The 19,070-nt window shown below is 39.6% G+C and overlaps 1 protein-coding gene across 3 annotated transcripts in view; it reads right to left on the minus strand.

The window, feature by feature from the left end:
- Positions 1 to 14,871, minus strand: part of LOC124621447 (inversin-like) — a 100,205-nt gene extending 85,334 nt beyond the window's left edge. The window contains exons 1-3 of one of the 3 annotated variants that reach the window (XM_047147144.1): positions 14,577 to 14,871; positions 5,732 to 5,851; positions 2,728 to 2,838 (exon numbers count right to left, since the gene is read on the minus strand). The gene's annotated coding sequence lies outside the window, so the exon portion shown is untranslated. The remainder of the gene's footprint in view (positions 1 to 2,727; positions 2,839 to 5,731; positions 5,852 to 14,576) is intronic. The other 2 variants (XM_047147143.1, XM_047147142.1) reach the window with 2 other exon arrangements.
- Between the last annotated feature and the right edge of the window lie 4,199 nt (positions 14,872 to 19,070).

Genomic DNA, 19,070 nt, shown 5'->3' on the forward strand with positions numbered 1-19,070 from the left:
GTTTGCTGTGTACGAAGTATAGCTGATACACCAAACTTATTTCTAACGGTGGAAGGAGACCAATACCTCTTCCAGTCCCCAGTTAGTAAGTGAGTACTTTGGTGTTTGCCTGCGATGAGGTATGGCGCGTTAACACTATACGTTATAGCTGCGCACTCTGCAGGACTGTAGCTGGTGTTTCTATTCAGTATGTGGTTTATGAAGTCGGTTACAATCACACCCAAGTTAATATTGCATTAAAGGTAATTTTCATTTTCAGATTAGAGAAATCAGTGTGAATGGCTCATGTCCCATGAATAGTATGACAAATAGTGTTCTTTGCCACTTGGTTTGTGCAGGTTTCATAGATTAATGGGCAAACACGATTTATTTACGACCCCCCCCTGGAGATAATCCACTACTCTGAGAAACCCATCACCACTCCCCCATCCCTCTGTGAAATCCCCAACCTCTCCCTGACTCCCACACCAACACAAGAAAATATTTAATATCGACGAATTGAGTAATTAATCAAATCAATAAATCAAGAGAGAGAGAGAGAGAGAGAGAGAGAGAGAGAGAGAGAGAGAGAGAGAGATTGCTGTCAACGAAGCCTCTTACCACATTACACTATCTTATTTCTAGCCTGCTAATTACAGAAATACGATAAAGGAGATACTTATAAACTGTCATTCGGTATCAATCCATTGTAGGTGTTGTGCTTCTGAATTTTGTTGTGCAATGTAAGTTCATGTACTATGTTTTTCCTTGTTATAGATCTCTTGCTGGTCAGTGACAGATGGCCAACTAGATAGTCTTCTAACTATGGAACAATGCTGTTGGAATGTGAAAGTATTTCATGGTAATTAGCAGGTGTCTGTGACTTGGAACTTAGCTAGCATCTTCTTACTCTAGCAAACGTTGCCGAACATGCAAGATCGCACGTAACATAAATAATAGATGCAAGGGCTTTTTAATTATAATTACGCCCTTTATTTTTTGACACACATGTGATAACGACAAAGTGGTGGGAGGATTTCGCTGATGGGAAGCTATGATCAGTCGTGTCAAACAACACCCAGCTGGTGTGAGTGTAGGCATACCATAATTTTTCAGATACTATACTTCTATAAATGATGATCACACTACTTGTCGGGAATGTTATATTGTTGGAATGTAAAGTTACAGTGGTTAGAGTCTTGGAGGGATGCAGCTTCTGGAAGTGCTTGAAAATACCTGCAGTCTATTCTGAAATCTGATTAGCTGGAAGAATTAAATGTCAATTCGGACACTATACACATATAAACGATAATCGGAAATGTGTATGTGTTGGAGTGTAAAGTGACAGAGTTCCGACATGTGCAAAGAAAATGACTATGTCCAGTCGTAAGGGAGGTATGGATCTAACGTGGGAAATTGTAACTTCAACATATCGATAGCTGGTAAGGAGAATGAAAGATTTTACCTGGAAAATTATATGCAGTCATAAGAATCATACAGATCTACATAGAAAACCGATGTTTCCAGAGCCACAGTCATCAGAAAAAGGTATTTCAGATACTTCACTCACTGGCGAAGGTCACCAGATTGGCATTATGATCATAAAATTTAATTGAAATTACACTGATAAGTATGTGGCTGGTTTCCTAGAATGATTCTGCCTGCCTTGCAGGTGCGTGGCGGGGGTAGCTGAAACGAATGGACATTTCTGGCTGAAGGGGTGAGCTGCTGCTAAGCCTCCAGAACCCATCAGGTTGGGTACGGGAATGCATATAATTTCACCATGTCAATTCGTGGGTTTAATCGCTTCGAAAAACCCAGAAATAGCACACATCTGGCTAGTTATATCTGAGAAGTTAAACCAATGAGCAACGGTAGCAGCGGTTCCACTGCAATCTGAAGATAGTGACTTTAAAGCTTCACAGACTTGGTGTGACACCTTCAAGGAAAAGCATAGGACTCTGTATCGACATTTTACCAAATATGTCGAAGAATTATGGCAAACAGCAGAGACGTTTCAGTATCAAACATCTGCTATAATTCTGCACTTCAATCCGGATTTTGTGGTCATTACACATCAAATCAGATCATAGCATCACATCAGCAATAAATAAACACTGACGCATCGAGATGAAAAATTCACGGAACTTCTTGTCAAACAATTAAATTTCCTGGCACATTTATACATCACGCAATACCCCATGTATGTAACCTGAAGTTGTATAACAGCAAACTGCACTCGTGACTGAACATGTCTGCGATTTTGTTTTTAATGTTTCATTACAGTGGAATCTAACTTCTTGTGTAATTTCTTAATTTCAAATTTTATGCTATTTTTCAGTATCTTTTAGACTGCGACTTTTTTAAAAGGTAAAAAGGGCATAAAATAAATAAATTAAAAACTCTTTTCATAGAGGACACTTATCCTTGCTGGCCACAATTTACATTTATTTGAAGCTCTACACTGACATCACCTTTTAACAACTGACACCTCCTTGAGGCGCCAGCTTAACAATTGCGTGTCAGGAATAATAAGAGGCTTTCTACATATTTTATGCTTCACTATATACCACAGGTTTCCTGCCTGAGTATAACATTTTTGTAAATCGGTCTTACACTACTGTTTAGAGTATGTATCTGAATTTTTTGATAGTAGGATGGCCTGAAGATGGTAGTGGGTACCGAAGCAAGTCGGAAAAATAAATTGAGACTACAGACTAAAACATATACTTTTTCAGATGACTGTACCATCATCTGGCGACACAGCAGAGATCGCTACATCCGTCTGGTAAGGAATATGAGCATTATGTCTCAAGAGAGCAGCAGAGGCTAACCGGGACGGCCTGTGAAAGCAGTCATCTGAAAATAGCATAAAATTTGATATTAAGAAATTACATAATTAGTTAGATTCCATTGTAATGAAACATTAAAAACAAAATCGCAAACATGTACAGCCAAGTTTGGCATTTGCCGTCATACAACTGCATGTTACCTACAAGGGGTATTATGCGATAGGTCCGCGATGGTAAACGTAAGTGACAGAATAGCGAATGAGAGTAATTGTCTGTTTCCTTGTTATCAATGCCATTTCAATATGAAAAACAGTCATCAGTGTCAGACACCAGCCCACAGCACACCATGTATTTAACACCAACCAGAAGTCAGGAACATGACCTTTGTGTACCAACAAATACTTCACAACTAAATCAAAGAGCAGTTAAGATATGTTCACCAAAGGTAGTCTCTGCTGTCATGCATATTACAGAGCACAGATCGCACAGGTTCACAAAACTCGAACACTTAAAGTTACTTCTCAGATATGCATATTCTTTCTCCCATTGCTCCATCTGAATGTGGAATAGAAATATAGATATACTAGCAGTTACGTAAGTTAACCTCCACAATGTTTTGAATGCAGCCTTACTGCCCATCTAGACTATACTGGAGCAAGGCAGCATCAAAGTATTTAGCACCACACACAACACACATCTCTCACTTCTGATGTGAGTGAGTTTGTGCAGGAAAATGCACTACAGTAATCCCTACACACATTTGGTCACTTTGGTTCAGTTGGTATAGTACCACTCTAGCATTTGTAGCAGAAGCAGTAGATGAAGATGATGATGATTCAGTAGATTTAAACTGTAGGCCCCATGGCAAACAATAGGTTCCCAGCTACCTGTAGGATTCTCAGTCAGCTGTACAACAGCAATGCACACACTCTCTTGATGGGTGGCAGTATTACTTTTCATATAATGCCGTAGTGGTGCTTGAGAAGGAGGTGGTTGGTGTTGAACATCCCACTGCCGTACAAGTACTAACCATGACATCTTCGATGTTGTCATAATCTGACATCCAAAATATTTGTTCCAATATTGTGGCACTGCGATTATCCCCCCCCCCCCCAACTCATCCTCAACGCAGGCCAACTACCCATGAAGTGAACCCAGCATTTGTGCTCCATACTCCGTTGTGAGAGACTGACCGCAACAACCGCCGCCGCCACCAGAAACCTACAGGCTCCAGACACAAGAAATTGACTAGCACATTTGATCAAATTCTGTTTGTAGGAAGGATGGTTAGAGTTTAATGTTTTGACTACATCGACATCAATTTTCCATCACACCAAGGTGTGCCTATAGTCTGTTAAAATGTTATACTGACAACCATCAAAAGAATGTCTGGGTCGCTGTGGTACAACTGGTTAAGAAACCTTCAGTTAGCTGGGAACCTATTGCAATCTGAATTTGCCATGAACCCTAGTCTTTAAAGCTATTGAATCATCATCATCTACTACTACTACTTCTACTGCTGCCGGTGCAGCTTCAAATGCTAGTGTGGTAATATACCAACTGAGCCAAAGTGACTCACAGGTTTGTATGAACCATTACAGCCCATTATCCTGTACAATCTCCCTTACAATTCATCAGAAATGAGAGGTTGGAGGTTATCAAGATATTACTGCTATTTCAGTATTCCACCTGCAGGTAGAGTAATGGGAGAAAGTAAATGTGTGTCTGAGAATTAAATAAGCATTCGAATGTGGTGAATCTGTGCAATCCTTACTATGCAATATGAACCACTATGAAGAGACTACTTACATTGGACATACCTCAACTGCTCTCTGATTAAGTTGTCAAGTATTTGCTGAAACATGAAGACAGTATTCCTGACTTCTAGTCAGTGTTAAATACAAGATCTGTAAATGACGAATGAGTGTTTGTTATTTTTCTTTGTGATATGAAGGAAATTTATTTGGCTTCCTTGTTCTATCTCTATTCCGAACTTTATGTTGTTGTGTAATGTGTTTATCTCTGCATGCAGTAGTTGAATTTTCTGGTTCATCTACCAAGCAGTGTACGGCAGCCATGTATCTCCACCAATGCAATATACTGTATTTTCCTGGAACTATATTCTGAAAAATTCTTTTATTTTGTCCAGGAAGATATTTGCAAACTTTCCTGAAATTAAGGACCCCATTGGCAACCCTGCTCCTTTTAGGTAGAATTCTTTGTTGAATTCAAAGTAATTTTGGTCAGTAATGACGTGCAGGCCTGTGTTTATCTCTGTTACATGTTCTTGTGGTAACTGATTGTAAATGAGATCAACATAGCTGTGTCTGGAGTTTGTGTCTTATTTGATTTGTTATTTCTTTCTTGATTTTTACTTTTCTGTAATTTTGAATTTTATGCTGTTGCGCAAGTATATTTAGCATATCCCTGGCGAGGGTGGTGGTGCTTTTCTGCTGTTTACTATGGGCCTCACATGGGAATTTTCCTTATGAAGCTTTCGTTTGCTCTGGGGTTTTGGGGCATAGCCCTATGTTCATGGTGCTTATGTAATTCCTCTGTTCCTGAGTTACAATTATTAAGATTGCAAAAAATTATAGATACCAAGAATCCCTAGTAACAAAACTGAACAAGAAATCCAGGAAAACATAAAAATAAGATACAAACCACCACACAAATCCAGAGACCCACATCACCCAACACACACACACACACACACACACACACACACACACACACCCCACCACCACCACCACCACCACCACCACCACCACACACAACAAGAGAACACCATAGAAACTCAACAGGCAAACTGGTACACACACTCATATCGACAAACATACAGATGTGTGATCATCATCAAGAACCAAGAAATAAAAATAGCATTGCAAAGCAACAACTCTACATAGAAATGACTAAAAAAGCAAGATCACATGGACATGTACCAAAAATCTGTCATTTACCATAACAGCTGTGATGCTCTGTACCTAGGGCAGACAGGTATAAGGAATACAAAAGAGCATGGAAATCTGGCATCAGCCATTCAACATTTACGGAATGCTTGTGTCGAGAAAACCACCACCCTATCAAAACAGAAAAGAACATGAAAATAGCTTCATCAACAAGAAGTATCTCTTACACCTACAAGAAAACTTCAAAATTCAAAAAGCAATAATAGCGAAGAAACACACTTTAAATGAGCATACACACACAGCAATTAGACGCTATTTAAACTAATAAAACATATTGTTGAAAAAGAAAACACGAATAGATAACACTAAATAATATCAAACTAGCCAATATCCCCAATTCGGGATCACACACACACACACACACACACACACACACACACACACACACACACACAGAGAGAGAGAGAGAGAGAGAGAGAGAGAGAGAGAGAAACTAGAATTATAACAAAAAAGGAAATAAAACATGAAGTAAAGAAAATAAAAAGAAGTATTTTACAGAAGGAAAAATATATGTATAAAAATGAAATAAAAAATTCAAAATATTTACATAAACGAAAATGCTTTGTAGGAAAAACATTCTCACTCTCTCTTCCTCGTCGGAAAATATAAACACTTACATAGCGATAGCAGACGCGTTCGCCACTATAAAAACAAACAAAAGACGAACAAAATACACAAACCAGTGAGGAAAGGTCAGTGCACAGAAGTTTAAATGTGTTAAGTGAAACAGCAGTGTGCAAATGCAAATACTCAACACAAACACGTGGAAGGTGAAGAAGAAAGGTTGACAAAAAGTCTAGACAACGACGCAATATAGTACTAACTGCTGCCAACAGAATTACAAATACAAAATGTCCGTTGCAAAGACAAATCACCAAAATGGGTATCACTGCAGTAGATTGGTTACTCGACAGTGGATACTGTTTATATTGCAAAAAAAAAAACCGCGTAGGAAATTGAAACAGCAGGACTGCATAAACGAAGTTTCCAACGAATCTATCTAGTGGCCACCGAATGATAAAACTAAATTAACAACCGCTCGCACCGCTTACAATCAATTTTACTACCACCACGTCATAAGTTCGTTGAACCAAACAGAAAGAAACTTCCATATAAAGTCACAAAACTTTTCCTTTCCCATGTACTTTAAATGGAGAATAGATGTACATCATGACGCTGTGACTGTCACGTCGCAAATGAGTCAACGGAACACACACCGTGGAGAACTTCCTTGTGAGAACTACCCTGCAGCGGTAGTGAAGTGCCTGCACCGCCTTCAGAGGTCGTAGTTGCCATGGTTTCAGATACTCGACGGAACACGTGGTGGAGATGTCCAACATGTGCGCATTATAACCACTATAAAATAGAAGGCTGGCAGATCTTGCTGAAGATATAATTATGTAGTCTCATCCACGTGCGCAAAAACGGTAATTGCTTCTAAGGTGAAGCTGAGGTATAATCGAGGGGAAATCTGAGAAAGACTGCATCTTTAACATTCATTTACTGCCCGAAATATGCACAGGACGAAATTTTGTAAAAGATTTTTATGTTGATTTTTGTATTACTAGTACGTATGTGAGGAATCGCCCTGCGAAGTCAAGAGTGCGCGAATTTTTCTTCAACCTGTGTACTTCAAACACACTACTGGAGGTCCGCAATTCCTTTAATAACTTTTGTGATCATTATTTTCACCGTCAATTAATCATCAAACCAAACATTTTCCAATGAATAATTTTAAGGTTATATGTGAGCAGGTGAAGTAACTGATTCTTATAAAGTTTCTTGTCCGAGATACAGGTCCATCCTTTAGATATTCGGGGATAAAAACAATTTTGAGTCATATGGCGCAATTGTTCTCAATTGTACCTCTTCGATGTCAAGAAGCTGAAAAGACAAGAGTGTTATTTTCACATGGAAAGCAGACCTTGTCAACTTCAACATGTCAGTTAAGAGACCTATGATGAACAATACTAGACAAAGGTAACTGCGAAATGCTTGTGTGTGTACCCTCTACAGTGAGTCCGCTGAGCGGCACATTACTCCTCGAAACTCAAGTGCTTATTAAAAGATCCACAACGAATCTAATAAACACGATTAATGAGGAAAGGGTTGCACTAGCATTGGATACCAGGTACCAGTATTGTCATAATTTACTGTTACGTAACTTCAAAGGGACTTACGAATTACAAATCAAAAGCTTGACCCAAGTAAACCCTCAACATTTATTACAAATTCTTATTGCGCGATTTTGATAAAAGACTGTACTAGATTTTTAAAGCAGCACACAACAAAACATTGAAGTGAGATATGAAACTATGTTTAATAGGCAATGGTGAAATTGGCGAAGATAATTTAACAGGGTTTCATGCAAATCAATTTCCTGACATACTACTAAAGCACAGCAAGCCCTCGAAATGAAACCAGTGGTTGTGCCGGAAAGAGAACATGACATTACATGTCCACCTAGTCACGAAAAACCAAAGTGAATTTTACTAAATTAGTAACAAAACACTTAACTGTTCCGCCCCAGCCAGCCGATGCCACTAGTGTTATTCTCATTATGTGCATTTGGACAAGTAGACTGACAAGTGAGTGATGTGCCACCCCACTCTGCCTTGCACGTGAACGCCGTCTGTCCACGTCCTAATCTACAACTAGAGGTGTCTACAGAAAGCCGTCTGCAACTAGAGTGCCTTCAAGAATTCTCCTGCCTTGCTGAAATCTACTACTGCTACCACCAGTGTCAAATTCTCCCACTATGGAATGCGTAAAAATTATCCTCTGATCATTCATTCTCCCGCTCGCGCTATTCCGAGAAAGCGGGCCTACGTCAGAGGCTTATGTCTTACCTGCCAATCCGCTGTCTTATCTATATAAAAAATTTTGACAGCAGTCACTGGTCATTTCTTAGCTGTCTTTGCAGAACAACAAACACGTACCTTTGACGACCGTGGGATAGAAAAGTTATCCCCTCGTTTCTTCCGCGAAATTTCCGGTCAACGCACAACGCCTTTTGCAGAAAGTGCAGCGCCGGACTGGACACATTGTAAAACCTCCATTATAGCGGAAGGCGCGTCCCCACTGCTATCTTTTTAGCGTATTCACTTCGGTCCACGCGTTGTTCTTGGTTTTCCAAATTTCTCCGAAGAAGACTTGCATCCGCCAATGCAGCGCCACAGGGACAATGCTCGTCCGAATACCTGCTTTGGGCGCCCAGCAGCATCCGGTCGGCGTCCTGGCTTTTAAGCTGCCACAAGGGGACTGAGGGTGCAGTACGTTAAAGTGCCGATCACTGTTATCGGCATCAGTTTGTAACCGAGAATACAACATTCGTGCATCGATTCGCAGTTACCATAAAAAATAGAAAATAGAATGAATAACTAGGACTTGACCTATACAATTACTATCGTAATCTACGTCACTTGAATAAAAAATAATACGTTGATCGACGCACATTGGACTTAAATTGGTATCAGACGTGATTTCCAAATCGGAGAAATGGTAAGTGCCACAGTCCGAAAACTTTGACGCTTTTCAAAATGTTTGAGCCCCGACCGGTTCAGATTTTCTGGTGCAAATTCGGGTGGCTGGTAAAAAATATGTTGATGTCTCTAAACAACCTGGAATTTTTCATATTACCTGGCATGACATTAGTGACAAGTACTTGAATAAAATGTCGAAGACACTAAAAGAGTAATCTAGCCTAGCCAACGATACTTCTTAAACATATGCATTGATATTCATAACTATGCTGAAAGCCGTACTTCATTCAGTAATGAAATAAAAGCCTAATTATGCCCCTGTAGTCCTCTGCATTATTGCGGGAATCACTCATTAATTCACATTACTTATAGTGATAGGACTGTTGAGATCTGAATCTTCCTCAGTGACAGTCGATCTTTAGGAATTCTGCTCAAACTATGAATCGCCAATACCGCCGTGAAAACTTTTGTTGTAGACTACAAAAACGACCCAACATTCCAGGTATGACAGACAAAGATATAAGCGGCTTTACCTGACTACAAATTGAACTGGGAGATGCTGTCACTCTTAAAACTTTCGTGTAATATAAATTACAGCGTCAGTTGACAAAGAACGTCTTACTGAGAAGCGACACGACGGTACACTTCCATCAAATCAACAATTACAGTTTTCACTGTCTGAAATGAGCTCATTGTATTATTGATTTGTGGAAGTAGTTTCGGCTTGAATACGTCAATCACAGTCTACAGTCAGTGATGTCTATTAATCGCCACATATGTATTAGACAGTTCATAGAAATATGCACTAAGGCCACAACTTTACTATCAGATCCATTTTGTAGACATAATCATGCTGTTACGCAATCTTTGTCATCGGTCTGTATCAAGAGCAAAATCAGAGAAATTAATCTGCACAAATGATACATTTTTATTTGTCTTTAGAAAGAAATTTTCATCCAAAATGTCCATGTAGATACATTCGTATCGCATTATTCATGTTACGTGTACAAGTGCTCCTAGTATCCTTACCAACAACCGTATCTGTACACATCAAAGGCATCTGTAAGCAAATGACACCTCACGAATATCCAACACCTTAGGACAACATGCAGGAAACTAATCCAAAGCATAAGCTGCACGTAACACTGTGTTCTGCTGCTGCATTTAAAATGTTATTCAGTCAGTCAAAACTTGCATGGATTCCAGATGATTACATTCGTCAAATAACATCCTTTACAGAATGTAACTCCTCTGTAGAAAACAGCTTCAGCTTCAAAAGTTTGATTACTCTGCACGTGAGTTCGTGTGTTAAGTATTTGACGTTAAGCATGTACGCTTAAAACTTTACAAAAGGTTGGCAATTGCCTTTACAGCTTACTGGAAGTTCCTAAGTGCTCTCGTTTCTCAAATACTGGATGGGGATAGAGTCATCGCGCTCGGTTTTAAGCAAAAGCTTGTTTTTCACTCATCTCAATGACAATGGCGTCGTATCTCCTGAATTATTTGACGTACAATGATATAATTTTTCAGATACAGTGTGTGTGGATACTGCCTGCAAAATACGATGCGAATTGAGTTAGTAGTAAAGATGTAATAAATTAAAACGTCATGCGTGATAAGTTTTACTGCAAGAACTGCGAAAATTTATTACGCGATGAACTTTAATATGTGTATGTGTGTGTGTGTGTGTGTGTGTGTGTGTGTGTGTGTGGTGGCGGGGGGATAGCGAGCGAAATAGAGCTTCGTAAAGTTTAACTACTGGATGACTGTAATCTGGGTATTTGCGCACAGTGAATTACGCTAACTCAAATATGCAGGGTGTTTTACAACACACACATAAAAATCCATGTCCGGAAACGTCCAGCGATGCTACAGAGCGTTATGGCTCCAGGCGCCGGCGTATGTAAATGCCTGTATGTACACGTTGACTTCGTGATGCTACAGACTTTCTAAGATGAAGGAGAAGAATAAATGTATCAATTTGTGTAAACAGACGTGTCGCAAGTTATGAGCAAAAACCGTTCTGATACCGTTCACAGTGGAATTCCATGTACTGGTACTGGTGTTCCTAAGACTGTTAGGTAGGTCACTTTCAGAAGTGACAACACAGGCCAAAACAAAAAAGTCTAGTAAATAGTGGCACTAAAATGCAGAGCTGTGAGCACTCAAGGGAGGAAATGTGTTTCACAGTAGCAAGAATGTACACGTGCTCACAGCTCCTCAGGGACGCATTTTAGAGCCCATGTTTACCAGACATTTCTTCCTTGTTTCGGTCCATATTATCACCCCTGAAAGCTGTCTACTCTACAATCTTAGCAACAACAGTATCAGTGCATTTATTCTTCTGCCAAAGGTGTCAGAACGGTTTTCGCTTTTAACTTAAGACTCGTCTGTTTCCTTTACAGGGATTCTTCCCTGAAATTGATACATTTAACCTTCTCCGTCATCCTAGAAAGTTTTCATCATCACCACGAAATCAAACCGTATAGTCATTTACAGGCGCCGGCGCCTGTAACTTTGGCGCTCTGTAGTGTCTTTTAATGATATTTTTGGACATCGGTTTCCTCGTAAAATTTTATCTATTAAGTCTCCTCTACAACCTCGAGAAGTGTGTTAACATGAACTGTGAAACGCTCCGTATACAAAATGTCTAACGGTAATATTGCTCTTGCTGTTACACCTTAACCATAAGATTTATAATTTCAGTCAAAAATTATACCAAGTACTGAAAATCAAATGACTGTTACCCCTGGTAGTCATTAAATAGGCAGCCTGCAATTGGGACCTGGAGACCGTCTCGGGTTAGCCGTTTAGTAATAGCTTCTGCAGTTCTAGAGACGAAGGTTCTTCATACTGTAATACTGCTCTGCCACGGTATTATTGCACTTGGCCGGTAGAGAAAACACACGGTTATGTTACAGTCAACAAGTATAGCGGTGACCAAGGAAAACGCATTGCACTGTCAATGCTTTCAAGTCAGCCATGCACATACTATCGACATAGATTACGCGCTGACTCAAAATGAGCGCATTCTCTCCCAGGTGCAATGATATTGTGGTTGACTAAATACTGTTGCCAGCTGTGGTGGACACCAGCTCTTACAGCGACACAGTACCAGCGAGTATCAATACACGAAGAAGAGACGGGAAGCTGTGGTGCAGACCTTCAACGTAAGCAGCTGCATTGAAGGTCACGCGTCCTACTTCGTCTGCGGGCGACAACGTCATCAGTGCAGACTTCCCCTCTCCCCCTCCCAACCACATCGCAAACAAAAGACAGTTTGGCTTCGCAAGCAGTGCCCCTCCCAGCTTTTCTCTTGTCTGAGGCGTCACTGCCTCAGCCCAAAACAGCGCCAGCCAGAAACGGAATGCTCCAGGAAATCTCTCCTAGTTTTGTGTAACATCTGTTATCCTACTTCAAGGACAAAAACGCTGATTTGCAAGTTATTTCGTCTAAGCAATCACTGCAACTAAGATTAATTGCGATTGATTACATGGCATTTCATTCGGTTGCCCTTGTGCGCCGATAGTATCACAAAATACCAAAAACTTATCAAGACGACCAATAAATAAGTGTTAAATAACACACAGTAGATTCTAAAATTAGAAAGTAGTAAGTTCTGATAGTTGGGTCAAACCTAGCTGCAACACTATTACAAGCATCCTGTTGTTGCTAAAGTATCTATATTTTGGTCCATTTCTGTATCACTTTCCATACGAATTACCTCTTAAAGCTCCTCTTCAGTACTGTTGTCGAGAACTAATTTTATTTCATTCGAACTTATTAACTCCTATTATCGCGGTTAACAAATTCTGCAGATAACAACTACTTCTCATCCGAGGATTTCTGTGACTTGACACACGGTCTATGGCCTATGCAACTAACATGGAAAACTACAGGAAGAAGCATAACGCGGTTTTTTAAATTACAGGAAACGTTCACTCTATCACTGTAACTGTTCGGTTACACTGTATTTCGTGCAAAATCAAACCACCTTAAAAAAATACTGATTTACACAAAATATTTATTTGAAAATATTAAAATGTAACAACAATTGCGTAAAATATGTTACTCAGCTGCTTTGCAATAATGGCGTGCCCTTTCTTTTCCAAACAATAGTTCACTCGTTATTACTATCTGAAGTTGTTAAAATTTAGCTGTAGCATTGGAACTGGTAAACAACATTATAAATCTATCTTAGGTTTGCGAAACATGAAAATTTGTAATTTTAGACAACTGTCCTAATAGGATGAGTAGCACAGTTCTTTAAATTTCAGCCTCAAAACAACGTAAGCGTACCAGACGTTAGTTAATGATTAAAAGGAAAACTTAACTTAATCGAGGTAGAAATATATCGCCAGTTATATCGCAGTTTTTTGTTTCTACTGCTGCATGCTTCAATAGAATACATAACGTAGCCTTCACAATACTCCCTTCATTGAAGACTGTTTTGTTAATATCGTTGGGGAGTTTCAGAAGGGAAACTACCATTCTGCTAATGACAGTCTACTGCAAGGTTATTTAAAAGGTCTACTGCAAGTCACATTGCTTTTAACACGCCCCACCATCACTGTATCGTCAACAGTCTTTAAAAAGAAATTCTACAGAAATAAAGTAAAATCGCCCTGTTTTGAGTGCTATACACGTTGCACTATATCAACAGCATCCTGATCTAACATTTAAAACGAATCAGAAGTAACTAATTACTACTTTATTTTAAGTGTACTTTCCTAGCAGTTAGATACAGAGTTCACCAGTTAATAAATATGCCTCTCCGACCCCATCCGACATTTCAATAACTACACGAAACCTGCAGACAAAGATCCGAAAGGCTGTTTGCACATTAAATATGACATTCCCTACAGTGTTATGTATGCCTGTATAGTTTTATTTGTGCTAAGACCAGTACGGACATCCAAAGCTAGAAAGTGACTAAACAACTGCCCATTTACCTAAATATTACTAGGCCTACATACATCTTAATGAAGCACAAATCAAGTACTGAAGTAATATACTGAATACGTTTTCAGTCGTGCTTTGATCTGCACAGTCGTAACACAACAAAAAGTGTGAAAAACTGGTGATACCACGTCGTAAATAATACTTCAAACTCGATAAATTCCGCATATCAAGGCGGTTTAGTTAAGCATGTCCTTCCATCATAAATAAAGTTACCAAAGTAAAATCTTCTTCAAATATCATCTTGGAAACAATTCAGTAGATATAAAAACATCACATCAGCATATCTTCGTTCCCGGGCACATTTTCTTAACCAAATACAAACAGCTACGATGTTTCCCTCATTTGCTCCGATGTACAAAACATAGCTACAGAAATCAGATTCCACAGCTTACCTTCCTTAGGTCTCAATTCTTGGCAGCACGGCGTAATCTCAAAGCAAAGCAGACAGCGGAACGAAGTTAAGTCATGAATCACAAAATATACAACAGATGTATTAACTAATGTCCGAACATTAAACGTAAACACAACTCTGCACACTTCTTCTTGGACACGTCATTAACACAAGTGAAACCATCACAATAAACTCGTCCAAACGTGAAACAGAGATACGAAATAATCACACAGCAACGTAAACTAATTTCAGGCTACTGCTCACTTCACTCCGCGCAGATAAGGCAGTTCCTCGTGCAGCAGTCAACTCGCTAGCAGGGCTACCAACTACGTCGCGCTGAAACGCACGCAGGCAAGTACCGTGCCACGCGAAGGCACAGCCACTGATTCTTCAATCCTAAAGGTGGTAGCCATGAAAAGCACACGCATTATTACGTAAGAAAAATATTTCAGTCCTTTTGTTTGACGAAGAAATAACTCAAAAAGGGATGTTTTATTCGCACTGTAAATACTGATGAATATTTTAATATCTTTTGCCCGTTTATTGCCTCGTTATTATTGCTTAATTCTTATTAGGAATTTTCACCATTATGACGCAACAGCTTCTACGAAGTCGCCTGTACGATGTGAGTATAACACGTTTTTGTAATTCAGTCAAAATAAACAAAGAAAAATGATTTATTAATTTCTAGTTCACAGTTAAGCTTCACACTCCGCGTGAGCGTGAGACTGTTTAGTCCACCTATAATTATTGTATTCATCACATACAAACGTTGTACTAAAAAATCTTACATTTTCTGCCGCCAATTATGCTCACTTGGAGCTTTAATGATCGTATTCGGATTGTTTTTATCGCATACTGGGGTGAATGAGATGAAACGTCAATCCAGAAAATTCATATTTTCAATGTACCACTTGAGGTTTTTCTATGCGTTGCAGATGTTGAACATCTGAAGACCACAGTACGAAAATTAAATTACAACATTATACTGGAAGCATGAATAAAAATGTGATGCAGTTTTTAATGATAGTATCTAATAACTTTAAATCTATTCTGATGATGCGGGTTATTTAATCATGTAGATGTTCATAACAGTTACTTTAGCAGAGATGGGCTTCTTTCCGAATGTGATATCAGTTTCATAACCTTGTTGATACGTCTGTATGAAATGAATGGATGATAATATCTTAAAGAGGTTTTCTTATAAGATCATATTGTTTTTGGCACGAAGGAAGGTGCACAATATTGGTATTGACAAAGAAAGCTCCTTTCTCTGCCACAACTTGTTACTTCGCAAAAACTGTTTTACCTTTAAAAGTGAAGGTACAGAACTACAGCCACGCCCCTACCATGCCCTGAAACTAGATGCTGATTTTAATTTTCTGTATAGAAAGTGCTTAAACTCTGCTGTGATTCATGCTTAATCACACTGCATTCGACCTGCTTACTCTGTCCTATTATTCAATATGGATGATGATTACCTTTCTTAATATCATTTCACAAACGATTTTCGCAATTTGTGAAATACTGCTAAGACCCTAACACAGTTAATCAAAAGCAAACACATGCAGAGTGTGTGTTTTAACTTGAGAGAACTAAATGTCTCTAAAACGACTAATCGTACGAAAAAGATGTTCTAGATGTAAAGTTAATAAAGGGACATCCACCTGTGCTACAGCTGGCCACTTCTTACCAATCCCTCACGCGTGTGTGGTGTCAACTTTGAATTTTCAAACGGGATTTTTTTTTTTTTTTTTTTGCATATTCGGATTTTATGCTAAAAAATACGTAGGGTTTACGCAAACCATTGTTTCCTATTCGTGGTTTATGGCGCTCAAGTCGACAAATATCAAGTGCGCCCGTTTTTGCAGTTGAGAACCGACACATTTGATACGTAAATATAAGTCTTTGTGTTCTCATGGTTGACACTGATGTTGTTGACATGATACTTGAGTGTCGGAAATGTGATTGCAAAGTACAAATAATATGGCTAGACACTGACATTAATATGGTAACGCAGTTTTCTGTTCATTACTGGGTGGATTGTGATGAGTCCTCAAACAATCAGCATGTCTGATTTTGGTGGCTGCCATGGAACCCCGCCATGAGGGTGACTGATTTCGGTGTGTGTTTTCATTCATCCGCTGCGACTCTCCGCTGGCCGCTACGTGGCTACAGGTGGACCACGAATCGCAACTATTGTAACAAGGTAAAATATCTATGAAATGATAATCACAGGTGCAGCTGCTATACTCACCGAAATCAAGTACTACCCCAATAGTGAGAGTCAAGGAACTCACCGATACCACGCATCCCGATGGGAACAGGAAACTAATTTCACCGCGTCGTTGTCATAGATCACGCTTAACGTAATTTCTATTCAGACACTGAAATGGCTAACGTATTGTATTGTACAATCAAATGTGAAACACTAAAGTAAATTTTGAACATCAATATCAGTCATTAGAACACAAAGGTTTACATTTACATCGTAAATGAAATGCATCGCTTCTTAATTGCAAAAACAGACTCGCTTGGTGAAACTTCCTCGCAGATTAAGACTGTGTGTCGGACCGATACTCGAACTCGGGACCTTCGTCTTTCGCGGGCAAGTGCTCTACTATCTTTTTTATTTTTCGATATAGTTCGTTGCGTTTGGTCTGGGCGGACTCACAAGACATCCGTTCAAGTTGATCGATGATTCCTTGACTCAGTTTTATTTATTACAGAGAGCACGCAGCCCTCTGACCGAACACGCTGAGCTACCGTGCCGGCAAATTTGTGTCAACACCGGTATGAAAATTTCATTGTGACCCTGCCATTTGAGCTACCCAAGTACGACTCACGCCCCGTAATCAAAGCTTTACTTCTGCCAGTACCTCGTCTCCTACTTCCCAATCTTTACAGAACCTCTCCTGCGAACCTTGCAGAACTAGCACTCTTGAAAGAAAGGATATTGCAGAGACATGGCTTAGCCACAGCCTGGGGGATGTTTCCAGAATGAGATTTCCACTCTGCAGCGGAGTGAGTGAGTCGTACTTGGGTAGCTCAGATGGTAGAGCTCTTGCCCGCGAAACGCAAAGGTCCTGAGTTCGAGTCTCGGTCCGGCACACAGTTTTAATCTGCCAGGAAGTTTCATATCAGCGCACACTCCGCTGCAGAGTGGAAATCTCATTCTGGTAACATCCCCCAGGCCGTGGCTAAGCCATGTCTCCGTAATATCCTTTCTTTCAGGAGTACTAGTTCTGCAAGGTTCGCAGGAGAGCTTCCGTAAAGTTTGGAAGGTAGGATACGAGGTACTGGCAGAAGTAAAGCTGTGAGGACGGGGCGTGAGTCGAACTTCGGTAGCTCAGATAGTAGAGCACTTGCCCGCGAAAGGCAAAGGCTCCGAGTTCGACACTCGGTCCGGCACACAGTTTTAATCTGCCAGGAAGTTTCATATCAGCGCACACTCCGCTGCAGAGTTAAAATCTCATTCTAGACACACTTGGTATTTGTCGATTACTGCGTCGTCTGCCACGAATGGTAAACAATGGTTCGAGTAAACAGAACATTTTTTTGGCTTCGAATCCGAATATGCAATGAAATGGAGGATTCCCATTCGGAAATGTATAGTTGAAACCGCTTACGTAGAAGGGGTTATTAGGAGATTGCCATCTGTAGCACTGACAGATGGATGTCACCGTTAGTAACATTAACTTTTCAGCCACAATATATATATATTCGTACAGTGCTTCTTTTCGAAATATTTAGTTGTCTCCAGATGAAACAAGCACCCTGTATATAGAAATCGGGCTGATCAAAACAAAAGTCATTGCGCTAAATAGGATGGCCCAACTGAAAATACGTGAACGACATTACAGATACATGAAGGAAACATTATTTACCAAAACGCCCTCTGAAGGAAACAGAAAAAGAGGTTTCAGTCAACTGCCAGGAAGTTATACAGTCGTTCACAACCCTCTAACATTAACATAAGCCTCATAAAGACGTTTAGATGGGGAGATGCGAGCTTTGGGTGGCATCACTCCACGCAAGGTGTTTCAATCGTTTTAATTAATTTATTTTTTTAACTTGTTGCGTTCGAGGCGGTTTATTTCAATATATTACAGAAAGGTAAAATACGTTTGCTAGTTAGCTGAAGGACTGTATCCAGCGAGTCACGAGTTCAATGCGACAACTATTTCTCCAAGAATTACTTCCATGATTATCAATGATATTTATGATTTAACGACACAAATCGTCTGTTATCTTACAGGAGATGAAAACGATTAGCGTTGACTGTTCCATAATTGCACGTGGTTTTGTGGGGGAAGCATTTTCATTTAGAAATACCGAAATAAAAACAAATTCACGAAGGCCTCAACACAGGACTGCATATCCTTAAAGCTATTCAAGGAATCGGTTATAATGTATTTGAAACCGTTTTCCTGAGGATTTTATGGATGGACATATCTTAATGTATATTATGCATTAGGCGTTTCATGTCAAAATT

The sequence above is a fragment of the Schistocerca americana genome, chromosome 1 (genome assembly GCF_021461395.2).
Source record: "Schistocerca americana isolate TAMUIC-IGC-003095 chromosome 1, iqSchAmer2.1, whole genome shotgun sequence".
Classification (NCBI taxonomy): domain Eukaryota; kingdom Metazoa; phylum Arthropoda; class Insecta; order Orthoptera; family Acrididae; genus Schistocerca; species Schistocerca americana.